Source organism: Moschus berezovskii, chromosome 20 (assembly GCF_049115385.1).
Source record: "Moschus berezovskii isolate FMDL1 chromosome 20, NW_MosBer_1.0, whole genome shotgun sequence".
Classification (NCBI taxonomy): Eukaryota; Metazoa; Chordata; class Mammalia; order Artiodactyla; family Moschidae; genus Moschus; species Moschus berezovskii.
This window is the reverse complement of record NC_142479.1, coordinates 22,237,467-22,265,364: the sequence shown is the minus strand read 5'-3', so window position 1 is coordinate 22,265,364 and position 27,898 is coordinate 22,237,467. Positions and strand designations below refer to the sequence as shown.

General features: G+C 46.9%; 1 protein-coding gene across 2 annotated transcripts in view; it reads right to left on the bottom strand.

The window, feature by feature from the left end:
- Nucleotides 1-27,898, bottom strand: part of LOC129539289 (uncharacterized) — a 67,326-nt gene that overhangs the window by 8,069 nt on the left and 31,359 nt on the right. Inside the window, exons 3-5 of one of the 2 annotated variants that reach the window (XM_088828635.1) lie at nucleotides 16,277-16,403; nucleotides 2,649-2,692; nucleotides 1,525-1,633 (exon numbers count right to left, since the gene is read on the bottom strand). The gene's annotated coding sequence lies outside the window, so the exon portion shown is untranslated. The remainder of the gene's footprint in view (nucleotides 1-1,524; nucleotides 1,634-2,648; nucleotides 2,693-16,276; nucleotides 16,404-27,898) is intronic. The other variant, XM_088828636.1, reaches the window with a different exon arrangement.

The window sequence follows — 27,898 nt, the reverse complement described above, 5'->3', positions numbered from 1 at the left end:
TCCTTTTTTCACACAGACTCATATTTTTAGAGCAGTTTTAGACTCATCAAAAAAAGGAGCAGAAGACACAGATTTCCCCATGCTCCCTGCTCCCACATATGCAGAAGCTCCTCCACCAGCAAAGTCCTGCAGAGTGGTGTCATTGCTCCATCAACGAACCTACATGACACATCCTTATCACTCTGCAGGAGCTTCTAACGGCTCCTTCAGGCTCCTTCCCTAGCAGGTCCTACGAGCCAGCCCCACACAGACCCTCTGCGACAACATGGAATAAAGTTCTCTCCCAGAAACAGGAAGACTGACTTTTCAACATCCCCACAATGACAGAGAGGGGAGAGAAAAGTAAAAAGATCTACCGATAACAATCACAGCAACAACAATAACAATACAAGTTGACTTTCACTGAACACACATACCTCCTCTCACCCTGGCAAGGCTCTGCACACTCTCCTAGCTGCCAAGGAGATATTCCAAGTATCTGTTGAGGGACTCCCCTGGCAGTCTAGTGGTTAAGACTGCACTTCCAGTGCAAGGAATGTGGGTTCAATCCCTGGTCAGGGAACTAAGATTCCACATGCTGCATGGCATGGTCAAAAAATAAAAATAAATAAAAATTATTACCCTGCCTAAGCCTCAGTTTCCTCATCTGTAAACTAGGGATTAAAATATGGTTCACACTCTAAGGATTCTGTGAAGAGTAAATAAAATAATGTATGCCAAGGACTGATGCTAAAGCTGAAACCCCAATATTTTGGCCACCTCATGCGAAGAGTTGACTCACTGGAAAAGACTCTGATGCTGGGAGGGATTGGGGGCAGGAGGAGACGGGGACGACAGAGAATGAGATGGCTGGATGGCATCACCGACTCGATGGATGTGAGTTTGAGTGAACTCTGGGAGTTGGTGATGGACAGGGAGGCCTGGCGTGCTGCGACTCATGGGGTCACAAAGAGTCGGACATGACTGAGCGACTGAACTGAACTGATGCCTGGAACACAGCAAGCGGTCAGGAGATGCTATGTGCCATTGTTATTACTACTACTATTACTACTGGGCTTCCCTGGAGGCTCAGAGGGTAAAGTGTCTGCCTGCAATGTGGGACGATCCGGGTTCAATCCCTGAGTCGGGAAGATCCCCTGGAGAAGGCAATGGCAACCCACTCCAGTACTCTTGCCTGGAAAATTCCATTGACTGAGGAGCCTGGTAGGCTACAGTCCATGGGGTCACAAAGAGTCGGACACGACTGAGCCACTTCACTTTTCACTATTATTACACTGAGAGGGGTGTGTGACTGTGTGTCTGTGTGTCTGGAGTAGGTGAAGGATTGAGTAGGAAGAGTGGGCTATCAATGAAAAGAGGATGCATGTGTGCCAGGAACTGCTCTTTTGAACTCAGTTTCCCATCCTCGTTGAAGATACTCCCACAAGGCCAGGGGAAGTAAATGGGAGAATGCATTCCAGTGTCCGACTCTCAGTTAGCTTCTTTATGGCATGCTCTTCACCAACCAGACCCCTTGGTACTTACGTATTTCCAGCCCAGGGTGGTTTTGCAGTTTTCACAGTAAATGTCTGCGACGGCGTGCAGTCCTGTTAGCAACACGCGCTCTTCCGCCGGCCCGCAGCCCACGTTAACTCTGTGCCAAGGACGGGGAGAGAGAGAGTGGGGAGTCAGGCAAATGCCCATCGCTTGTTGAAGCTGAACTTCCAGCAAAAGATTAACTAAAGACGGCTGCCCGAAGGGAAGCCAATGCTAAGAGCATCATCTCTAACCAAAACTAGTACCAACCTCCCAAAAGGCAGCCACATGGAAATATTTCCATTGAAATGTTTGTCAGATCTGAAAGTTCTGATTTAGTGAGTCGACTCAAAATAGTCTTCATGGTTGAGACTTTGCTTGGAATTTTTCTTTTTTCAGAGCTTTTCTTAACAAGTGCTTTTAGGCTTGTGATTTAAGGGGACAAACTGACAGCTGCACTGAAGCCCACAGCCATGAGCACAGGTCCTCAGAGCTTCCTGAGGACGGACCGTGGCCGGAGATGTCAATCATGACAGCTGAGTCATGTCCTCATCACAGGGACAGGGGAGCCCCATCTATCAGCTATCTAGACTCCTATACGGAGCACCTATTATTTCAAGCTGAACATGCTAGATTTCCATTTTCACAGTTCATCAGGTTTGCTTTCCCAGAGAAAGCTGTGAATGATGCTGAGCACTGTGGCAGACCATACGAGGGGACAGAGGCTCTTAGCTAACTCCACTTTACAAAGCCTCCTCCAGTGGATCCTGGGGTCTTCTGTTCATCCTCCTCTCTTCCTCGGAGACAGGTCTCAGGTCTAGTTCTGAGACCTTCGTGGTCACGCTTCAGAAGAAACACTCCAGCTTCTCTGCTAGGAGACTACAGCCCTTTGTGCATACTGGAGTACTGCCTACATTATTTCTAGCCCAAGATGATGCCTCCCCCACCAAATTCCCCAAGGATGACTGGCTAACATGTGTGGTAAATAATGTTCCATGGGGTTGTATGTGTGTGTGTGTGTGTGTGTGTGTCAGAGAGGACAGGTTCCATTGTGTAATCATCATGGAGTGTTGCTTTTCCCCATCCCTCAAAATCTGCACCGAACAATGGATGTACCATTCAGAGACACTCACACTGAGTTAAAGAGGTATGCTCGTCCTTGACTTCCTTGGAACGACTGAAATGCAAGAAGACAAATCGATGGTTAGAGATCCATTACACCCACCCGGGGGGAAATCAGCCCCAAAGCACAACAATCATGACCTTGCAGGACTGACACAGCTAAAAGGGAGCAGTGAGCCAGTTAACTGTCCAGCTGGCAGATGGCATGGTGGGAGGAGGAGAAGGCAGAATAAACAGAGCTACGGAACCCAGGTCAGCCCACACTTGGATTGGCAAGAAGACAGCATTAATCCACATTGGCCTTTCCGGGACCCATATGATTTTGGCCATCTGTGCTGCCCACAGCTTTCCTCGAGTCGGCCAGGGCGTGGCCACAGGCACAAGTACCTCTCCAGGCCCTCTTGGTACAACCCTCAGGAGACAGCAAAGAATCCCCAAGGTAAGAATGAACCACCAAACCCACACTTCTCACTGGTCGTACTTTCTTGTAGACCCTAATTGTTCGAAGAGTCACCATCTTCCTAACTGGCAGCACGGAGGACTTTCCTGGTGGCCGGTGGTTAAGAATCCACCTTCCAATGCAGGGCACACAGGTTCGGTTTCTGGTTGGGGAACTAAGATCCCACAGGCTGTGCAGCCAAACAAACAAGCAAAAAAACCTGCACTGCAGGAGTTCTCTCTTTTTGAGGTGTAGGCAACTTGATCTCCAGTCACAGGAATGCCCACTAAAGGGTAATCCCACTTTAACTTCTAGCTTAAATAGGAGCTGGACTGCAAGGAGATCAAACCAGTCATTCCTAAAGGAAACTGACCCTGAATATTCATTGGAAAGACTGATGCTCGGAAAGATTGAGGGCAGAGCAGAAGGGGGGAGACAGAGGGGATGGTTAGACGGCATCACTGACTCAACGGACACTGAGTTTAAGCAAACTCCAGGAGATAGTGAAGGACATGGAAGCCTGGCGTGCTGCAGTCCATGGGGTCACAAAGAGTTGGACACAACTTAGTAACTGAACAAAAACAACAAATAGGAGCTTCTTTCTTCTGGCTGGAGGATGGCAGGGACTGGGAGAAACCGGAGCCTGAAAGCTCACCGTGCGATACTTCCACTAACACGGGCCCTGTCCATGTTCTCCTCCTCTGGTTACACTGGAATGTCTGGCTGACATGAGCCAGCCACGTACCGCACTGCCGCCTGCATTTTTAATGTGGCTTGACAACTGTACCCTGAATTAAACATCCTCGTCTGCTCTGAAGACCACTCGGAAAAGAAACAACCAAACAAAATAAGGGACTCTCCCGTGACCTCTGTTATTCAGTGGCTGGAGAGATCCAGGGCTGACTAGTTAAGATGACCAGAGGGTAGGAGAGAACCAGACAGGACACAGATCACTGAGCCCAAGACAGCTGTTGTCAGAAGCAATGGACTTTAGGGATCGGGGCCCGCCAGCCACAGAGAAGGGTTAAAATTCTTGATTTGGGGAAAAACTGTCTTTGGGGCAGCTGGATGGTTGGCTGCCTCCAAAATGCAAATGCACCAGAAGCCTTGGCTCCCAGGTGCAGCTCCGAGAAGCAAGCAGGTGTTCCCCAGCTGCTGCTCGGGCAAAACCAGCTCTCTTTCCTTTGGGTCTTGAGGCATCTCTGGGGGAACACATGAGCTCCAGGCTAGAATTGAGCATGAATACAAGTGTTACAGCCTCGAGACCTGGAACCTGGAAGTCCATGCCACATGTTCAGATGAGACAATGTCTCGGCGAAACAGACCGTAGATTTGGCCGACTAGTTAGTTCCGTCTCGGACCACATAGACACCCAAGCACCACCAGGATAGCAAAGGTTTCACCATCTGGTCCCACCACCCCTTGCAGGCTCTTCTCTTGCTACCCTGCCACTGTGTCTTTTGCTCTAGTCGGGTCAAACCATGTGCAATTCCTGGAACTTGAATTGCACCAACTTTGCCCACTATCCCTCCTAAGATGGGGAGGTTCCTTCACTTGACCAATCTCAAGCCTCAGCTCGGCCTCCTCTCTTTCGTAAGGTTTTTCTCTGACCTCCCCAAGAAGAGGCACCCACTGGGACCTGTGGACGGGACTCGTCTTGCTCACTGCCTGCTCCTTTTTTTCTTAGCTCTCAGCACACTTGATTTCAACTGCCTATCTGACTAACTCCCTCACTAGACTGTGAGCTCCCTGAAGACATGAACTGTGTCTTCAATGTCTCTCTGAACCCGCAACACATAGCATGAAAAATCTGGCATCATTTACAAAATATTTATCCCATGAGTCAATTGCATCTAACTTCCTTTAAAAAAAAAAATTGCTGCTTCTGTGCTTTAAGATGTCAATAATGAGACTGATGTTATAAAAATTGGATCTTAAACAGTAAGATCCTTGCAATTTTTTATAATGGGATACAGTAGCCCAAAGAGGTTCATTTACACCCAAGTACTTAAAAATGTAAAGACAAAGCTATGCATTTTTCCTTTGCAAAAAAACATTCTAAACTACCTGAACAAAAAGTTGGTGACAAAATACTGACTTGGCAATATTTTTTAAAAAAACACACACTAAATCTGCCCCTTCAAAGTAAAGGCAACACTTTGGCAGGGAATGGAAATGTAACTCCTTTTCCAAAGAAACTTGTACTACAGAGAGAACTGGTATTTAGCAATGTTTTCATTTTATATGATCTTTGTAGTTCAAAATTGAAATGCCTGTACAAAAGAACTAATTCAAAATGGAGGCTATTAAGACAAAAAATGCATGAGAAAATCTTTGTGACTTTGCATTAGAAAAGACTTCTTAGATACTACATCAGCAATACAATTTATAAAAGAAAAAACTGCTAGATTTCATCAAAAATTTAAACTTGTGCTCTGAAAAACACTGATAAGAAATAAATCATAGACTGGGAGAAAATATCTACAAATTGCTTTTCTAACAAAGGATTTGTATCTAAAATATATAAAGAACTCTCAAAATTTAATAATAAAATAAGAAATCCAATTTTAAAACGGGCAAAAGATTTGAAGAGACTTCACCAAAGTATAAGCAGATGGGAACAGGCACATGAAAAAATGTTCAACATCCCTAGCCATTCAGTTCAGTTCAGTCGCTCAGTCGTGTGCCACTTTCTGTGACCCCATGAATCACAGCACGCCAGGCCTCCCTGTCCATCACCAACTCCTGGAGTTCACTCAAACTCATGTCCACAGAGTCGGTGATGCCATCCAGCCATCTCATTCTCTGTCGTCCCCTTCTCCTCCCGCCCCCAACCTTTCCCAGCATCAGACTCTTTTCCAGTGAGTCAACTCGTCACATGAGGTGGCCAAAGTATTGGAGTTTCAGCTTTAGCATCAGTCCTTCCAATGAACACCCAGGATTGATCTCCTTTAGAATGGACTGGTTGGATCTCCTTGCAGTACAAGGGACTCTCAAGAGTCTTCTCCAACACCACAGTTCAAAAGCATCAATTCTTCGGCGCTCAGCTTTCTTCACAGTCCAACTCTCACATCCATACATGACCACGGGAAAAACCATAGCCTTGACTAGACAGACCTTTGTTGGCAAAGTAATGTCTCTGCTTTTGAATATGCTATCTAGGTTGGTCATAACTTTCCTTCCAAGGAGTAGGCGTCTTTTAATTTCATGGCTGCAATCAGCATCCGCAGTGATTTTGGAGCCCTAGCCATTAGGGCAATGCAAATGAAAAACAACTGACATATCCCTATTAGAATGATCCAAAAAAATTTTTTTAACTGACAAAACTACGTGCTCTCGACATTGCAAAATGGCAAAGTCTGGACAAGACTTTGGCAGTTTTAACTACTCAAATGTAATGAAAACCTATGTTAATACGTGTAACAACATGGATGAGCTTGAAATGCTTTAGGCTAAGAAGATCAGTGGTTGCCAGAGGTTATAGGTAAGGGGTGAGTTTGACTACAAAGGAGTAACATGGGAGGTGGAATTATTTTCTCATCTTGATTTTGGTGGTGTGTAAGACTACGCATGTGTCAAAACTCATTGGATTTTTTAAAAATTATTTTTACATATAGTAAAATATACTATAGTTAGTGAAATCCAATAGAATCTTTGTTCCCCAATCAGGAATTGAACCCAGGCCCCTAGCAGTGAAAGTGCCAAGTCCTAACCACTGAACCACCAGGGAATTCCCACAAATATTCCATTTGAATCTACCTTTTTTTGTAAAGAAGTTTTCAGCAAGGGCAATAGTTAAAATGAAGTACTGAAGAGCACTGTCTTTAGGACACACCTCTGAATTACTGAGGGCTTCCCTGGTGGCTCAGATGGTAAAGAATCTGCCTGCAGTGCATGAGATCCGGGTTTGATTTCTGGTTCAGGAAGATGCCCTGGAGAAGGGAATGGCTACCCATTCCAGTATTCTGGCCTGCATAATTCCATGGACAGAGGAGCCTGGCGGGTCCTAGTTCATGGGGTCAGAGTCAGAAACAACTGAGTGACTAACACTTTCACTTTCTGAAGTACTGAATCAGAAAGTGATAAATGAAGATCATTTTTCCCTGAAAAGAGAGTATATTCAATCATATATACCTTCAATAAAATAAGATTAAAAAGTTATAATTGTGTTATTTTTCTTCCATCCTTTTAAATTACATAAATTATTAAAAATTTCTAGTAAATGTTTATAATGTACAAATTAGCAACCCCATGTATACCATTTATAAATAAACAGACACATTAGGAGTACACGCTCAAAACACTTTTCTGGTAGGAGTATATGACTTTAAATGATCGGAGGTGACTGTTCTGGGGGTTCTAAGACAGGGCCAAAGACTGGTTTCTCTCATCAGTGTTTTATAATTTTCTAGATATATATAGGTCTTTTGTTTCTTTAGGTAGATTTATTCCTAAGTATTTTATTCTTTTCATTGCAATGGTGAATGGAATTGTTTCCTTAATTTCTCTTTCTGTTTTCTCATTGTTAGTGTATAGGAATGCAAGAATAAATTAATTTTAAAAATATCATATGAAAAGAAAAAAAAATAGAGTGGTTTTCTCTAGTCTGACACACATTCGAATTCTTAGAGAGTGGGGTGGGGGGAGGGCACATGGAGAAGAGTCTTCAATCAGGCCCAGAGACGCCTCCCAAGGCCACCCTGGCTCCTCCAGGGGTCTTCTCCGAGGCTATGCTGGCAGAGGCCCACGCTCTGTAAAGGGTGCTGAACCCATCATGTGGCAATACCTACAGAGGCACCGCCCTAGCGATAGCACCGATGAGCCTGTCTCCCTAGCCCTGCACCTGGGACCAGCTGAGTGTCTGAGGACAAGAGAGATTCTGCAAGTTCTTCCGCCATGGCTTCAACACTGGGCTGCTGCCAAGCCAACATTTATGATGAGAAAAACATTCAAGGAGAACAACAGGCATCTTGCAAATAGACACAGACAAGAATAGCCCGGCTGGGTCGCTGTATCCTGTGGGGCCCGGCCCAGCCTGGCACGGCCAGGCGCGGCCTGGCGTTCCCTTGAGGGAGGGTGGTACCGAAGGTGGGGAGACTGAAAGCCAGTGAAGGGAGCAATTAGAATGGAGCAAACAGGATTTCAGACCAGGAGATCCCAAACAGACGGTCAGACACATTTGTTTGCTGTCATGACTGCCAGGCAACAAGGCAGCTCTTTTCCATGTTGTATATCAACCAAGGCTGGTATTCAGGACTCCAGGAAAGGGTTTTTTGTTGTTGTTGTTTTTTTAAAAAATTACTCCAAACTTTTCTTCTGTCCTTTAAAGGAAAGTTATAGTTTCAGACCCAGCCCTTCCAGCCAGCTCAAAGGAACGGAAAGGCTTTGAGTTTCCTGTTTGGTAGCCAAAACCACTGATTTCTGGCCCCTTTGAAAGTCTGGAAAGCAGCAATTCCTTTCAAAAGCAGGAGGACCATTGAAAAACGAATATTTGTCGGGGGAGGTGGCAACAGAGCAAACATACGGATTCCTCCTTCTCTCGAACAGGCTCAGGCATGAAGTCCTCCTAGCATAAAGAGGGCCTCTTGGTCTCCTTTCTCTGGGAAGGTCACCCATTATTAACTGAGTTCATGCCCCAGGAGGTGCCCAGGGATGAGGCAGGCAAAGGCCCACCTGATTACTCAGCTGTAACAACTGGGAGCTAGCCCTGGGGTATCTGCACATGATAAGAGGATGTCATCTCGACTCAGAAATTCAGGATAAAATCCTGGCTTCACAACTTCAACTTACTAGGTCTACTTGACTTTGGGAGAATTATCTACCCTCTGGGCTTCCACATCTTTTACATGGAAAACATGCTTTTTACATGGAAAACATGCTTTTTACATGGAAAACATGCCCATGTCCTAAGTTGTTGAGAACAAGAAGTAAAACAAGGTAAACCAAGTGCAGAGGGAAAAGGAGATCAGGTCTCCACGACTTCCCTCTCGGGCCTTTTCAGGAGCCTGCAGAAGAGAGAAGAGAAGGTTGACTCGATCTGGTTCTTCAAAATCCATGAAAATACAGGGATAACACTGCAGCTGCCGATGACCCTTACCAGTTACAATAATACGAATCTTTTAAAGTACCGTCCATAGGCACAATGTCCATCACACGGGCTTTGAAGAAATGGGACTGTTAGAGGTGGAGCCTTGGCGTGGACATATACTCACTAACTTGGTCAAGCCAATTTACTTCTCTGAGACTAAACTGCCTAATCTATAAAATGGGCACAGTAAAATTATATTCACACTCACACCAGATTTGTATAAGAAATAAGTAATACTGTGTACACCTCATGGCACATGAATAGATGTGAACCTTACCATAAAAGTCACCATTAACGTAAACAATTCAGGGGCTCTTGGTATAGTCACAAGGTTGTGCCACCATCACCACTATCTAATTCCAGAACATCTTCACACTCCACAAAGAAATCTTGTTGTCACTACCAGTCACCTTCCTTTTCCCTTGTCCCTGGCAACCACAAACCTACTTTCTGTCTTTATGGGTTTGCTCATGGTATTATATTCTGTACTCTGAACCTCATCAGGGAGAAGGTAACACAGGCATTAGATAGAGGCACAATAAAGCATAAATAAAACTCCTCCCTTGGGGTGCTGGCTGGACACCCCACCTCAACATTCTCCTGGGGAAGGTCAGGTCAGCCCTTTTTCCTTTCTCATTCCTTTCTGCATCCAAGCCTGGTGGAGTTTGCTATTCAGGGTCAAAGTAAACCACAGGCTCCATTCCAAAGAGCTGAAACCCAAGCAAAATAATCTTGTCTGAATTTTACCCTTGAGGAAGCATATGGAGAGAGTGGGAAGGGTGATAATAAAGAACAATGAAAATGATGAAAACTTCCACAATTAGAACCCAAGTGCATTTTAAAGACTCTGAGCAATTAGCTAAGAGGAAAGACAATCAAAGGGGATTTCTTCCATTTTCTCTGCAAATAAGGAGGAAGTGGACTGATACGGAAATAAGAGAGACTTGGGTTCATTATAAGGAAAGAATTTCCTGACTGTGTAGGTCTTCCAAACTGGGACACAGGTCACCAGGAAAGATTAGGAAAGAATAAAGCCATTTGTATGTGTTTATAGTTTATAGAAAGTTTTCACACATCTGTCTGGAGGTCTACATGGGGTAAAAAGCCACGTGCGTGCTGCAGGGGGAAGAAGCTTGGGGTGGTTCTGAGCTCTGGGAGGTCGCCACTCACCCTCCCGTTCCTGAACCAGATGAAGGGAGTGGCAGGGAAGGGACTGGCTCTAGAGGAGGAAATATCTGCAGTGTGGAGTCATGAAATTCCAAGGGCATGGAAGCATACATGATACAACGAACTGAATGGCAAAAACAAAAGGTGGTGTGGGGCCTGGGTGCCACATTTTATTGCTGAAATGTGGAGACTTCAGGATCTAAGTTACTTAATGATCAGACCTTTCAAATACAGCAGATGCTGGCAGCTCCCTACAACCTGTACTCCTCCTTTCTCTCCACAGAGAAGGCCTGGGACACTTGCATTCTCCACAAGGATACAGAGGAGGGGGTTTCTATGATCAGACAAGCCCCTGTCCTCTATAGAAGAAAGCCTGACATGTCTGCTGGGGGGGCATGGCTTCTGAGACAGACAGATAACAGGTGGAATCAGGATGCAATGGCAGCCAGTCATTAAAGCTGGGCCCTTTGCAATTCAAATATAAAACTGAAACTTCTGGAGGGGGGACTTTCCTGGCAGTCCAGTGGTTAAGACTCTGCACCCCCAGTTCGATCCCAGGCTGGGGAACTAAGATCCCACGTGCTGCATAGTGTCACCTAAAAATAAATAAATAAAAATAAAACTTCTAAGGGGGCTAAAATAATGGAGCTCAAATTTCTCTCAAAACCATCAGGCCTTTCCACTCTTGGGTATATAGCTGAAAAATAAAACACTAATTCAAAAAGATACGTGCACACCCCTCCCTACCCGCAATGTTCACAGCAGCATTATTTATAATTGTCAAGGTATAGAAGCAACCTAAATGTCCATCAACAAATGACTGGATAAAGAAGGTGTTTTATATATATATATATATATATATATATATATATAGTGGAATACTACTTGGCCATAAAAAATGAAAATTTGCCGTTTGCAGAAAGATGGATGGACTTTTATTCTAAGTGAAGTCAGACAAGGAAAGACAGATACTGTATGATATCACTTATATGTGGAATCAAACTAGTGAATAAAACAGAAGAAGCAAATTCACAGACATAGAGAACAAATTAGTGGTCACTGGTGGGGAGACCAATGCAGGGAGGGGCAATATAGGGGGAGAGGGATTTTTTTTTAAAGGTTATTTTGAGATCACACGAAATCATGTGTGCAAAACTTTTTCAGGCCTTTAAAAACAATATTCCCTTCAGGGAATGGCTACCCACTCTAGTATTCTGGCCTGGAGAATTCCACGGACTATATGGGGTCAAAAAAAAAAAAGACACGATTGAGCAACTTATATAGCACTTACTATATGCCATACAGGGCTTCTCTTGTGGCTCAGTTGGTAAAGAATCTGCCTGCAATGTAGGAGACCTGGGTTCAATCCCTGGGTTGGGAAGATCTCCTGGAGAAGGAAACGGCTACCCACTCCAGTACTCTGGCCTGGAGAATTCCATGGACCATACAGTCCATGGCGTTGAAAGGAGCTGGACACGACTAAGCGACTTTCACTGGAGAAGGGAATGGCAATCCACTCCAGTATTCTTGCCTGGAGGATTCCATGGACAGAGGAGCCTGGTAACCTACAGTCTGTGGGGTCGCAGAGTTGGACAGGACTGAGCAACTAAGTCAACATATGCCAGACAGGATTCAAACTGTTTTACATAAGCCAGGTAATTTCCTGTCAATAATCTAATGAGGGAGGTACTTTCATCAATCCCATTTTACAGATGAGGAAAGCAAGACAAAGAAAGGTTAAGACATATGCCAACACAGGGTCAAATTCCAACATATGACAGTGACCCAGGCAGTCTGGCTCCAAAATCTAAGGAAGAATGAAGATGGGATGACAAGGGTGCTGTCCAAGTGACTTCCTAAAAGAAAGGAGCTCAACAGAATTAGACTAATACTGACATGTTTAAAGGACCTCTGAATGTACAAAGATCTTTCACATATATTAATTGATTTACCTCCAAAACAAGAGAGGAGGAATCTGAGGTCCAGAGCTGTTCAAGTGACTTACCCAGTTTCCCAAAGCTTTTAAGTCAAGGTCAATACATAAACCTACAGCTTCTGACTCCAGGTCCCAAGATTTTTCTAGAATGTGCTCACTTGGAAAATCTGTCTCTTTGAAGAAGAAGGATGGATCAAGCTGTCAAAACTGATGAAAGTCTCTTAAGCTATCCACCCTCCTCTGCTCTGATTCCATATTTACTCAGCAACTGCCTAAATTTAATTCACTCACTCAGTGGGTTTACCTTCAAGGAAGATAACACACATCCAAGCTTTCGGGATTATCTGTTCCACTGTAAATTAATTAGAATTCTGGTCTACCAATTAGCTTCCTGTGAGTTATATTAGGATGAATCACTTCACCAGGGCTTGGTCACTCTTGGGAGAATGGATAAAATTTAATTTGTAAACTTAACAATGCTTAAGGCTGATTGAGGGCCACCAAGAGAATGCTCTCTGCAACCTAGCCTGAAACCAGCCCTCCCAGGTAACAACTGAATGAATGATTCTCATTTCACAACCCGTGGAAAAAGCAAAGCAAAGAAGCCCTTAAAAATCCACTCCCCTCTTTTTGGGTACATGGACCTCATGACACAGAATGAGCAGAGAAGCTGAAAGAATGCTTTGGGGAGTTTTCAAAAAGAGAAATAACTAATTACAGTCCACAGGAATCTCATGAAGTGGACTGCAGGTTAGGGATAGTGGCAAAAGGCCTCCACAGCCATGGAGGATCTCCAAACAAAACAAAATATATGTATGACTTTATCCAGTTTTAGTTTCAGAGACCACTGGGCTTTGAGAAGCCCTGGGGTCAACCACTCACCTAGGCATGGCTCTTGTCCACGTTTCCAAAGATTAAAGTGTGCTCAGTCGTGTCCGACTCTCTGCAACCCCATGGACTGTAGCCCGCCAGGCTCCTCTGTCCATGGGATTTCCCAGCAAGAATACTGGAGTGGGTTGCCATTTCCTTCTCCAGGGGACCTTCCTGACCCACCTTGCATTGACCGGTAGACTCTTGACCACTGAGCCAACTGGGAAGCCCTATTCCCACCAAACTTCTGCCTAAATACTTTCAGGGATAGTGAACACCCTGCCTCCCGAGGAACCCTATTCTGCTGCCAGCCGCTCTGATAATCCTTCATCTTTACATCCTTTGGTGCCAAAAAATACTTCTGGTTATAGCTTTACATCGTGGTTTCCTTCCACAGGCTAAGCTTCTGCCAGTTTAGCAGATGAACTAGATTTATATCCCATTTCTGGCATTTTCTCTATCGTGTGTTCTTAAAGATACTCCCCTTTCTGGTCTTAAGTTCCTCACCTGTCAAATGGGGTAACAGTACCCACCTTGCAGACAGTAAAGTGACTGGCATAAGCCAGGCCCTTGAAAAGTGGTAGCATCCTTCGAATTTCCTGTATGCAGCACGGTTTTACTCTCATAGAGTCTCTCACTGTCTTCTTAACCTGATTTTTTCATTTCATCTTAGGGGTTCCTGAACACCCCTTTCCTCTTCTGGAAATGCTAATCAAAGCTCAAGGACCTGCTTCACCAGTTGTTCACGCAAACTAAAAAAGGCTGAGTAATGGTCTTCCCTGCCAGGCCACAGATCCATTACCAGACTTTCCTCCCGTGATTGTATCAGCATCTATCTACATTTAACCTCCAAATTCACGCACCCCCAGGGACTGGGCTTAGTCAGGAGCAGAGTTATATGAAATAGTTATGAAGGAAGAGACAATGTTATTTAAAAGGGTCTGAAGAAATCACAGACAGGGAGCTCTTATGAAAAAGACTTGAGGATACAAATATTAGAAAGATCTGTGCATAATGTGCTTGCCAAAGTGCAAAAGCTGGGCACTGGAGAGTCTCAGTATTCCGTTTAGAGACAGAATACGAGCGGGTCAGAACAACCAGCCGGCCCGCTCCCAGCCACAGCCAGGCAAGGCTTCATCATCTGCCTCCAACTTCATGCCTTCCTCACGCAGAGCCCTGCCCCTCTGCACTGGGAGTTGCATCATCTGTGAAATGAGGGGGTTGACTGAGGTTTCTTACGAGGGTGAATATTCCATGAGTCCATATTCTCCAGAGAGTAGACGCCTTGCACAGTAAACGAACATTTCTGAGTCAGACCTCTTTTCTAGTGTTTTTTCAACTTCCTGTTTATTTGGATAAAAGGTCTTTTCTGCTCATCAGCTGGTCTATCTTATCTAATTCCTCGATAAGACTCATCCTCAAGACTTAGAGACTTAAATCGTTGCCACATATTCTGGTGCTCAACCTTCTTCCCTGGCCAACAGAAAAACCTAAGGCATACTGAAATATCAGGCACTGGAAAATCATCTCCTGGGCAAAGAGATTTTCCCACAGTAACAGTCTATGATATTTTAAAAATAGGAGGCGTGGGGTGGGGTGAGAGCTAACTGTTCAATAATATAGTCATGGCTGAGGGCTTCCCTGGTGGCTCAGTGGTAAAGAAGCTGCCTGCAAAAAAGAAAAAAAGAATCTGCCCGCCAATGCGGCAGACATAGGTTTGATCCCTGGTCTAGGAATATCCCACGTGCTGCAGAGCAAACAAGGCCATGTGCCACAGCTACTGAGCCCAGGCTCCAGAGCGGGAATCACAACTCCTGAGCCCATGTGCCGCAAATACTGAAGCTCATGTGCCCTATGGCCATGCTCTGCATTGAGAGAAGCCACCGCAAATGAGAAACCAATGCACTGAAACCAGAGAGTAGGCTCAGCTTACCACAACTCCAGAAGAGCCTGTGCAGCAATGAAGACCCAGCAGAGCCATAAAGAAAGAATGCTGTACCTCCGTAATTTTAAATCAACAAATATTTAATGTCCCAGCCCTTGTGGAGCCCCAGAGGGTATAAACAGTCTGCCCCGAAGACGCTTAAACTCCAGCAGAGGGCTTTCCTCCAAGGTGAAGATGACGAAGAGGACTTGACACAGCCGCAGCACAACCTGCCGATATGCGCGCCTCTTTCCCAGGGAAGGATAATAACTCAGTGAGCAGCGGACCCCAAATGCTCACTACGTAAGAAAAACAATAATATCTTGTATCTTCCCTAGTTTGATACCACCTCAGGGCACTGACTCAGGTATTATCCCTGTTTTACAAGACAGCTGATGGGGACTTCCCTCGTGGTCCAGTGGTAAAGAATCTGCCTACTCATGCAGGGACCATGAGCCACCCCAGTGAGAAAGCCACCCCAATGAGAAGCCCGTGCACAGTGACGAAGACCTAGTGCAGCCATAAATAAATAACTTCTAAAAAGATAAACCGATGGGGACAGAGCCACACCCAGAAGTTAAAATCAAAAATCACATCCCCCCAGGGGCAGCTCCTTTGTTTGGAAGTGTGGGTGAGCCTTCTCTATTGTATACACATCATTCCCCTACCCACTGATCTTTCCTGTTGATGGGGGCGGAGAGAGGGTGTGGGATCCTTAACAGCACTGGACAGCAACTTTGAAAGCAGAACTTGTTAGTTTTTAAACAAGGACCAGCCAGTTGGACCACCGAGTGGGTGTTCCCATGCAAATTCCAGCGCTTTCAAGTTGCTCCATGAACAGAGCCTACCCAGGACAGCAAGCCGTGTTTTTTTGCAACCAGCTCTTTGATTAGGTCTAGTGAGGGACTCAATTAGCATCATGGAAACACAGAGCAGATTTCAGAAAGGAAAGGTCAGCTGCAAGCCCTAGCATTTGCTATCAGCCATCTGCCAAGCAGGAAGTGCTACTCAGATCTATTTTTAATCATATTCCCTAGGCAAAGGCTCCTGGGAGAATGCACAGGCCAGGCTTACTCCAAGAGAAACATTAAATTGCTACCTTTCTGAACACATTTTTAAACCAGTCTCTGGATACTTGGGATATCATTTTAAATATATTCTGGACACCAACTATACAGAGGCCCAGTTCTTGGATTCTCTCACACTGACACCTACCTCCAAGGAGGCCATGGTTGGCCTGTATTCTCCCTTCTTGGGAAAATTCCCTGGGACTGTTCGAAGGATGGACTAATTCCACATACCACAGCAATCCCTACAACCAGGTTCCAGGTATTTGATTTGGCTGCAAATGAAGGGGGAAGGGAAGACAAAAGAGGTGGTAGTTTAAGTCCAGTGTCCACGTCCATTTCCCAGAGCAATGAGACTGGCGAAGCTAACAGGGCAGACCTCCCGGTCACTCTCATTTTTCAGTCCATCTATCACTTCAGAAAGCTGAACCAACACCAGTTCCTCTGGCAGGGGCTCGACTGTGACTCAAGATATGGCCTGGCTACAGAAAGGAGCAAGGTTTCAGCTCGCCTCCCAAGGACCCGGCCTGTGCCGTGGCTGGCTGGTCCGCCCAGGCGCAGGAACATTCTGTCCACTGGCTTCTTCCCTCTTTCGACCTGCAGCAGCACTCATGTCTCAGTTCCATCCAGCCCGAGGGACGAGACGTTTCTGCGAGGCCTGGACGGGGAGTCTGGCACAGCCGTGGCAGAGTAGGTACAAACAGGCCAGGCTTCTCCCAGCCTGCGCGCACACGGAACACAGAGTTTCCTTGTCTCTGGACACTTACAGGCTTTCTGCCTCCGATTTCCAGCCGAAGGTAAAACCTAAGTTTATGTATGACTGTGTCTCAGCCAAGTCAAGTTCCATTTGCCAACTAAGGTCGGGGGCCCCCACCCAGGGCTCACCCCATCAAACCCCCCAGTGGCGCTGCAGGGCCCAGTGTGGCCCACGACAAAGGGCACAGTGGGGTCTGCCCGCAGGTTTTACCAACCTCTCCACCCCCACCCTGCCCTCCTCTTAGGAGCTTATCTGTCAGCAAGCAACCGATGGGAAAGCTAAGCTGAAAGGGCACCTTGGCTGCGGGATCTTTGCCTGAGAATGTGAAATAAGAGACTGGGTATTTGGGGCAACTTAACACCGGGAGGCGCCCGGCCAGAGGGCTGGGGAGGAAGGGACAGAATAGGCAGACGTGGGCTTCACAGGAGATCTAACTCCCCCCTGGCTGAGGGGGTGTTGGGGGGGGTGGGGAGACAGCAGGGCTGGAATGCCTTCCCTCATGGCAGGGAACCCTGCCCCAGTGAGCCTCAGCAGATGTGTCCTTGAAAGAAAAAAAAAAAAGGCCACTGCCCAGGGTCACTCCCCCTGACCCAGTTGGACCACAAATTAATTAGGGCTTCTGAGCCCTGCTGACTCTTGAGTTCCTCTTTCTGGTTTCAGGAGCAAAGGGAGTTAATCGGAAAACAACTTAAGAAAGAAGAACTCTTCCTGTGCCCGTCTGAGGATCACTGGTGCCTTTCCTCTGCCCCTTCCCCAGTTTGCCACAGCTGTGTATGTACTGGGAAACCCAGAAACAAATGAAAAAACACCCCAAGGAAACATGGGGTGTTGGGTTTGGTCCAAGGGCTAAACCCCAGGAACAGGAAGTTACCTGGAGATTTCAGAGCCAGGCAGACAGCCAGGGAAGGGCCAAGAGAAGAGGCTGGGCTCTCAGTTCCTCTGTTAATTCAGAGCAAGAAACAGGCCTCAAGGTAGAGCTCTTAGGGGAGTGGGCTGGGGAATGAAGGGGTGCATAGGGCGGGGGCAGGGCATGCATCCCACCTGAATTCCAACTCTGGTTCTACCAATTCCATTTCCTAGCTGAGTCCCCTTTGGTCAACTCAGTTCACCCAAGCCTCACTTTCTTCACCTGGAAATGGGAACAAGAGGAGAAAAGGGAACCCTCCTACACTGCTGATGGGAATATAAGTTGGTGGAGCCACTGTGGAAAACAGTAAGGAGGCTCCTTTAAAAACTAAAAATAAATTTGCCATATGATCCAACAATCCCAGTCCTGGGTATATATCTGGAGAAAATTCTAATTCAAAAAAATACACGCACCCTAATGTTTATGTGTGTGCTAAGTCGCTTCAGCCATGTTTGATTCTTTTCAACGCTATGGACTGTAGTCCTCCAGGCTCCTCTATCCATGGGATTTCTAGGCAAGAATACTGGAGTGGGTTGCCATGCCCTCCCTCCTCCAGGGGATCTTCCCAAACCCAGAGATTGAACCCAAGTCTCTTATGACTCCTATATAGGCAGGCAGATTCTTTATCACTAGCGTCACCTGGGAAGCCCATATTTACAATTTGAGCCAAGACATGGAAGCAATCTAAGTGTCCATGCCAAATGAATGAAGAAGATGTGGTTCAATGGAATACCACTCAATCACTAAAATATAATGAAATCACACCATGTACAGCAACCTGGATGGACTTGAAGGGCACTACGCTAACTGAAGCGGGTCAGAAAAAGACAAATACCACGCTAATCACTTATATGTGGAATCTAAAAACATGATACAAATAAACTATTTACAAAACAGAAACAGACTCACAGACACAGAAAACAAATGTAAGGTGGTGGTGAAGGAGCAGGGAGAGATAAGCCAGGAATTTGGGATTAACAGACACATACCACTATATAAAATAGGTAAACAGTAAGGACTTACTGTACAGCACAGAGAACTACACTCAGTATCTTACAATAACCTATAATGAGGGCTTCCCTCATTCATTGCTCAGTTGGTAAAGAATCTGCCTGCAATGCAGGAGACTCGGTTCGATTCCTGGGTTGGGAAGATCTCCTGGAGAAGGAAATGGTGATCCACTCCAGTATTCTTGCCTGGAAAATCCCATGGACAGAGAAGCCTGGCGGGCTACAGTCCGTGGGGTCGCAAGAGTTGGACACGACTTAGTGACTAAACCATCACCACCAAATAAAAAGGGCTTACTGTATAGCACAGAGAACTATACCCAATATCTTACAATAACCTATAATATGGAGTGAAAGTGTTAGTCGCTCAGTTGTCTCCGACTCTTTGTGACCCCATGGACTGAAGCCTGCCAGGCTCCTCTGTCCATGGAATTCTCCAGGTAAGAATACTGGAGTGGGTTGCCATTCCTTTCTCCAGGGGATCTTCCCAACCCAGGGATCTAACTTGGGTCTCCCGCATTGCAGGCAGATTCTTTACCGTCTGAGCCACCAGGGAAGCTCAAATAGAGTGCCTCCTTAAACCTGGTGTCCTAGGAGACTTGTTTCCTTCCCCTAGTAGGGGCTTCCCAGTGACATTCAGACCTACAGAATAGGAATCTCTGAGATCTGGAGACCAGCCATTTTATCGCAGGTTATTCTGATGTACTCTCTGACTTGGGAATCACTGCCCAAGCAACTCCATTTTCCAAAGCCAGTTTCAATTACTCTCAGGCCAAAGACATGAAGGTTGTAGAAGCCACTTAATCTCCTCCTTCACTTTTCCCTGGCCTAAACCTCAAAACTACATTCAGTTCAGTTCAGTCGCTCAGTCATGTCCGACTCTTTGCGACTCCATGAATCACAGCACGCCAGGCCTCCCTGTCCATCACCAACTCCCAGAGTTCACTCAAACTCATGTCCATCGAGTCGGTGATGCCATCCAGCCATCTCATTCTCCGTCGTCCCCTTCTCCTCCCGCCCCCAATCCTTCCCAGCATCAGAGTCTTTTCCAGTGAGTCAACTCGTCTCATGAGGTGGCCAAAGTATTGGAGTTTCAGCTTTAGCATCAGTCTTTCCATTGAACACCCAGGACTGATCTGCTTTAGGATGGACTGGTTGGATCTCCTTGCAGTCCAAGGGACTTTCAAGTGTCTTCTCCAGCACCACAGTTCAAAAGCATCAATTCTTCGGCGATCAGCTTTCTTCACAGTCCAACTCTCACATCCACACATGACCACGGGAAAAACCATAGCCTTGACTAGATGGACCTTTGTTGGCAAAGTAATGTCTCTGCTTTTTAATATACTATCTAGGTTGGCCATAACTTTCCTTCCAAGGAGTAAGAGTCTTTTAATTTCATGGCTGCAATCAGCATCCACAGTGATTTTGGAGCCCAAAAAATAAAGTCTGACACTGTTTCCATACACCACAGTCATCTGAATTCTGCAACTCAGTTCTCCCTTGAAAGTAATAAGAAAAAATCCATACATGCAGGCTGCAACTGCCTGCTTATGATGACCCAGTGAGTGAGCTCAAGAAGCTAGGAGTTCACATGACAGGGAGCATCTCACCCAGTGAACCAGATAACCCAGGTCCCAGAGTACGTTGAGAGGCCTTCATCTCAGAGTCACGGGTGCTGGGTGTTGGCCAGTGATTTATCTGGCTGCCATTTAGCTGACAGCATCGCCAGGAATGGACTGAGCCTGGTTATTAATTACAGCCACTGGCTTAATTATCAGCACTTATTAACTTTATACAATATCAACATTCTTCTGCACACAAAGCTCATAGGCATACGGTTTAGAGCAGTTAGAAAGAAGCTGAGTGGAACCAAAGGCTATTACTCCCTTGCTTGGAAACTATCCATGGCTCCCCAGAGCATGCAGCATACAAAATTGCATCTAAACTCCTTCCCTGGCCTTCTGGGCCCATGAGATCCACCCATGCTGGCCTCCTGCTTCCCTCTCCCTGCCCTCTCCACCTCTCATCTGGGTCCTGTAGGCTGGATCTCCTCTACAATGTTTCTGTGCCTCTGCTGGTAATGGACTCCCCTTTCTTGTTCACTTAGTAAACACTCATCTTGCTCTCTGCCCCTGTAAGCAGCTTAAACAATCAGCTATTCAAAGCCTGTGTTTCACTCCAGTCTGTAATAGTTAACTTGTTTCCTTCACCCACTAGATCATGAGCTGCTTCAGGGCAAGAATTTTATCGTGTCCGTCCAATTCTGAATCCCCAGCGCCTCACACAGTAGTACTCAGGACACGCTGAATGATCAGAGAGGTCATGTGCCTGATCCAAGGCCACACTCAACATTCAGTGGCAAAGCCAGGCCCCAGGGCAGAGGCGGCCTGACTCTTCATTCAGGGCTCGGAAGGCGGTGCCAATGCCTCGCCACCCACAGGCCGCACACTGTTTTCCCAGGGAAGTGATGAGATTGTTTGAAACTACGGACACTGTCGGGCTCGGACACCGCATAGCCTCTGGTGGGAACCAGCGCCCTAGACGGCTGAGGCTGCAGTTTGGCCTGTGCAGAGGAATTCTCCGGTGCCAATCAGACCATGCCACTGAACAGTGGCCATCAACTCCTGTACTATCCCTACCAAATGGAGCCTCCCTGTTGATCTGGGACACCTCCTGAAATCACACTGACCCATTTTTCCAATACCGATCTCATAACGGTCATTCCCATCATCAACTCAGGGGTCAGCAAACAATCCTGTTGGGCCAAACGGGGCCTCTCACCTGTCTTGTAAATGCAGTGCTACCGGAACACATCAGGCTGACTCGTTTATGTATTTTCTATGACTGCAGAGTTGAGGGGCTTCCCAGGTGGCGTTAGTGGTAAAGAACCCGCCTGCCAATGCAGGAGACACAGGTTCGATACCTGGGTTGGGAAGATCCCCTGGAGAAGGAAATGGCAAACCACTCCAGTATTCTTGCCTGGAGAATCCCATCAACAGAGGAGCCTGGTGGGTTACAGTCCACAGAGTCGCAAAGAGTCGGCCATGACTAAAGCAACTTGGCATGCGCACACACAGAGTGGAGACCATACTGCCCGTGAAGCCTTAAATATGTATTATCTGGCCTTTACAGGAAAAGTTTTGCTGATCCCCTGATCTAGCTGAAGGAACAGGGAATGAAGTCTCCAAACAGGGACTGGCTGCCCCCACTCTGGAAGTCAGTGGACCCAGACTGGCTTTTGCATGATGTCATTGCTTTTTTTAACTCTGGTTCCAGGCCTGGGATCCAGGAGGAGATTTTCCCTATCAGAGACACACACAGGGGCCTGGTGCACCCAAGCACATGACTTGGCTTGGTTTAATGGTGCTCAAGCAATGTTTATTAAATAAACAGACAAACAAAGGCCTGCAGAGCCCAGCTAGTCTGGGCCCCGAACCCTGAACAAAGGTCTACCCTCCCTCCAGTCAGTTTCACGGTGACTAGTTACACAGGTGTCTGGCAGCAGCCTGGTGACCCAGATTTGTCAAACCTCATCTTATCAGCTTTCCTTCCTCCGTACTTACCCAGCACCTGCCCCCACAGTGCCCAGGGCAGCCTGGCCTGGCGTTTTCATAGAGAAGGAGAGAGACTGGGAGGACCTCTCTCCTTCCCCACAGATATACTTTGTTTTGTTTTTCTTTCTCCTGCAGAGGGGAGGATCAAGATATATGGAGACTTGGAGCTTAGAGGAGCTCCGGGAAGTCTGGTTTTTCTCACTTCCTTTCCCCTTGGGTTTCCTGGGTGAATCTGTCTGGGATGGACCTCAAAGGAGTCCTCGGAGCCCCGCCTGCCAGGTGGCACGTCTGGCACGTACAGGGGAGGGACTGGCTGTGGGTGAAGCCAGCAAGGCAGCCACCACCCCAGGGTGAGAGAGAGGCCTGATCCTAAGAGCAGACATTCCTCCAGAGACACGTGAGAACGGCAGGTCTGGTTCACTGGCCACCTCATACTGCCACCGAGAGCCCAGGCGGCAGTTTTACAGCACTGCAGGGAGGGGAGCTTGGGCAATCAGAGGGCAAGCTGGACACATTTGGCATCTCCTGAAAACCAGGCAAATTGGACAGAAGATAATATGAAAATGTTGGCTTCTCAGCTGCTCCGGACAACCCTCAGGACAGAGTTCCCCACTTGTCCTGCTACCAGTTGCTTCTTCAGATGGTGGGCTTGTTAGTAACCAAAGGATTCTGGGTGCAAGCTGGGTGAGGGTAAGGCATACATCTGCATGCCACTGTCTCCCCAATATCTAACAGGTCAGAGGAGCTCACTGGACTCTGAACCGGCAGGGCTTAGTACAGGAGGTTTCACACCGAGACCTTTTGTTTTTGTGTGTGTGCTCGGGTGTGTCTGACTCTTTGCGGCCCTATGGACCACAGCCCGTCAGGCTCCTCTGTCCATGGGATTCTCCAGGCAAGAATCCTAGAGTTGGCTTGCCATTTCCCCTGCCAGGGGATATGCTTCTCCGAGCACCTCATTCATCTGTAAGAGCTGGTTACAGTGAAGGCTCTTGGTGGAACCAGTCCTAACAGGGAAGAAAAGGAATTTCCCTTTTGACAACCGTAAACTGTCCCTTCAAAAACCCAAAGGTGTTAGGCGTGAGGAGTAGGGGAGAGTCAGGGCCACCTGCGCTGCCCCCTGTCATCACTGTGGTCTGGAGGGGAGGGAGGTGATGGACCGATGAGATGCTGTTTTTTGCAGCAGCTGGCGGAGCCGCCTCCTCTCTTCCTCCCCACCTCCTCCAGGTCACTGTCCAGCCACCAGCAATAGGCAGGGAGGGGAGGGAATCCGGAGCTGAGGTTCTCCTTGGCAAGACAGCCCTGACCCCAGAGATAATACTCTGGGTCACCGGGTCAAATCCTCCCCTCGGGAGCTGGCTGAGTGCTTTGGAAACAAAGGTACCAGAGATGCTTTTCTTGGTTTTGTTTTTGAAAGAAAGATAAGAAAAACAGCAGCTCGCCCTACCCCCACTGTGGAGCATCACAAGGTGAACCAAACCGATGAGCAGTTCTGAGCTGCTGCTCCCACACTGAGGCCCGAATTCTCTCGCAGCTGCCTGGGCTGCTGCTGTTATCATGGTGGTGCGAGGTCTCTGAAACTGCCTGATGCGTGTTTCACAGGCAAAATCACACCACTGCGCAGACTGGAGGGGAAGGGGGCAGGCGGCTGGTTTTTCTGTTTAAACTCTAGAGAGGCCTCCCGGCTACCTGCAGGTAAACCCCACCAAGAGTAGGATGGAAGCTGCTGCTGCGGCTGTCACCCCAGCACTGTGATGGGCGACAGTGACGGGACCTGCATCTCTTTGAGTGCCACTTTCTGAGTGCCACTTTCTGTTTGGTTTTTGCTTAGGGCTTCCCTGGTGTCTCAGATGGTAAAGAATCTGCCTGCAATGCTGGAGACCTGGGTTCTATCTCTGGGTCTCAGAGTGTTTCCCCTGCAGGAGGAAATGGCAACCCACTCCAGTATTCTTGCCTGGGAAATCCCATGGACAGAAGAGCCTGGCAGCCTAGAGTCCAGGGGTGGCAAAGAGTGGGACACCACTGAGCAATTAACACTTTCACTTTGCGTAGTGATGTGCAGATGACAACATTTACCAAGCATTTCATGGTAAGGCAACATGAGGAGTACTTTATACTGATCACCTCACTTAATGTCCACAAAACAATCTTAGAGACATCTAAGATGAACATGATTCCCATTTTCCCAACGAGAGCACCCAGGAGTTGCTTAGCTTACATAACTATTTAGGTGAGGAGGCCAGGTTTGGACCTGGGTATTCTGACTCAAATGTTCTACTGTTAATCACTGAGTTATGTTGCCTCGCATCGTCTCCTGCTGCTATCTTATTAATAGAATCAGAGGATGGGGAAAGTGGAAGGAACCTTCTGATCTAACGCCTCGTTTGGATAGACGAAGAAAAAGGAGAGCCTGAGAGAGCAGTCTTGCCGAGATCGCACGGTCTGATACTGTCCTTCTCCCGGCTGCCAGCGCTCTCCTCCAGGGCTGCCTCTAGCAATTTTGACCGCCCGTTATGTGGAAGGTGGTAGGTGGTATGTGTGGCAGGGAGGAGGTGGCACGGTGCAGAGCCAAGAGGCACTCGGTTTCTCCAGGCCTTGGTTTCCTAACCTGTGACATGATGAGAAGAACTAGAAACACCCCGGTTACAAGCCTCTAATACTCGGAGAGTCTATGACTCCAGGTCATTTAGAATCTTATTAGGAAACCAGACGATTACACATAAAAGTACAGGTAACCACAATACTATAGACCATATTATTACAAGACAGTCACGACTAATTGCTGAATGAACAACCAGGCAGTGAATACTACTGATGCTCAGTGGAGGGTTCAGTGGAGAGAGAGGATCCTATAGTCCAGGAAGACATCCTAGAAAATACTTAAGCCGGTCTTCAAGAATGAGCAGACACTAGAGAAAAAGAAGGATTCTCCACACAAGAAAAATGACAGCAGGGGAAGAGGAACAGGATTGACCACCAATATTAGCAAGACCCAGAAAACAGTCAGAGCCAAAGGAGCTACCTGGTCAAACTATGGTTAAGAGGGCATAGACCCATTTAGGCCTGTATCCCATTTTGGACTACCCCATTGCCTTAGGCAAGTAACTTAATTCCCACCTTGAAGCGCTGTTGTAAAGTAAGGAGTCCCAAGCACATGGTAGATCTTCAATAAATAATAGTTAACAGCAACAATGTAGATTTTCCATCCTGTGTTTTTTAGGTCACCAATACAACCTCATCTGTAACATTCTTGTGCCCTCCCAGTGAGCCTTACATTTCCATGTACCCCAGAGATCACAGGCTCCCTGAATGTTGTGATCTTTGCAGGCTTCTTCTCCCTATCCCTAGCACCCAGCCTAGGCCTGGCATGTCATCTGAAACACAAAAAATATTACTGAAATGAACAATCAGCGTATGACGGTGGATTCCAGTCAGGTCCCAAAATATAAACAACCAAAGAAGCAATGGTGCAGCTTTACCATTTCAGAGACCTCGGGAGTGCGGGCACGCCAACAAAGTCATGGGGATGGGGTTCTGCATCCACCGCCTGCTTCCCAGGGAGAGTGCCCTGCTGAAAAGAGTTTGGATTTTCACGAGGAACGAAGCTTGCAATCACCAGTGTCCTTGCTGAAGGCCAACACACAAATGCACAAACCTATCTTAAGACTGGAACCTTACAGGCATCTGCAAACCACAGAGTTAATTTTCAGGGTACGCCTCATAGCTCAAGTCAACATTTCCTTTTGGTATTTAAAGCAACCACATAGAAAGGACCGCACTTGAGCAGATTTGCGCTCCAGCTGCCTGCAGTCTGCAGCAAACAACACAAGATGATTCACTCGACTTGATCTCCAGCAGCTCCTTTGATAATAAATTGGTGAGCAATTCTGCTTATGCCCAGGTCATTAATCTTCAGAGTGTAGGACAGGTCTGCCTTCCATCCAAAGAGGGTGACTTCCTGATCTCAGTTCCTCTTGTTAGTGGCTATAAATGATAGAGCGAATTTTTCTAAGCCCTAGAATGCTTACAGCTCTTCCCCGAGCAGTGGTCAGCAGTCTGCACTGGATGATCTCCACGTGCACGAACCGCCTGCAGACCACTGCGGTGCGTGTGCACTCCTTTTCCCATGTCTAGTTTCTTCTTCGGTAGTTCAGCTACGACACCGTGATATCTGCCATCTGAAAGCCAGGCTCTGGTCAGGGCATTTATGGCTCCTCCCCCAACACTCCGGGCCTTCACTTCTTTGTTCATGACGCTCCTTTTACGAGTCGCTCCCCATCCACTTCCACACATCTAGGTTCCTGCTTCAAGGGACATCTCAGTGTCACTCCTACCAAGTCTTCCCAGAACTTTCGTTTTCAGAAAGATAGACCTCAAGGGGTTTTTTTGATCAAGGATCCTTTGAGAACCTAACGAAAGCTATGGAACCCTCCCTAGAAAAATATACGCATACGCAGAATTAAACATACAATTTCAGGGACCCTTTGAAGTCAGTCCAGAGACCCCGGATGTAGAGCCCCTTATTCTTTCTTTCTCTGAGAGAACTAACAAGTTATTTGCACAGGTATTCACTGGAAATTGGCCAGCATTTAAGAGCTGTGCCAAGGGCTAGAGACACAAAGATGACATCACAATCATCTCCATGAGTAGTTCACAGGCTACTGGGAGATACGAATCATTACACTATGATAAACGCTTTAAGAGAAACATAAGGTGTGGGATTCCCTGGTGGTCCAGTGGTTACAACGTGGCACTTTCACTGCTGGTGCCCAGGTTCAATCCCTGGTCAGGGAGCTAATAGACCATACGCTTTGAGGCACAGCCAAAAGAAAAGAGAGAAAACAGCATCTAAGATAAACATAAGGTGAAAGACTTCTACTGTATCTGAAGGGGATTGGTCCACCTCACAGATCAAAAATATCCACCTCACAGATCAAAATTCAAGGATGCTGAAGTCCCTTATATAAAAATGGCATAGTATTTGCATATAAACTAGTAGATTCAAGTTGGAACCTATGATAAGGAGTTTGGGGACTTCTCTGGTGGTCCAGTGGTTAAGAATTTGCCTTCCAATGCAGGGGACACAGGTTCAATCCCTGGTTGGGGAGCCAGGATCCCATGTACCTTGTGGCCAAAAAAAATAAAATGTAAAACAGAAGCAATATTGTGACAAATTCAATAAAGCCTTTAAAGATCTTCCGGACCCAGGAATTGAACCAGGGTGTCCTGAACTGTAGGTGGATTCTTTACCAGGTGAGCTATGAGCCACCAGGGAAGCCCTCTTTATATATAATTCGTTAAATTGTTCTAAGGAAAATAAAAGGTGGGTGGATGACTTATCTGCCTGCCAATGACTTATCTCTTGCAGGAGATGCTGGAGATGCAGGTTCAGTCCCTGGGTTAGGAAGACTCCCTGGAGTGGAGTGGAGTGGAATGGCAACCCGTTCCAGTATTCTTGCCTTGAAAATTCCATGGACAGAGGAGCCTGGCGGGCTATAGTCCATGAGGTCGCAAAGAGTCAGACACGACTGAGCATGTGCGCACATGC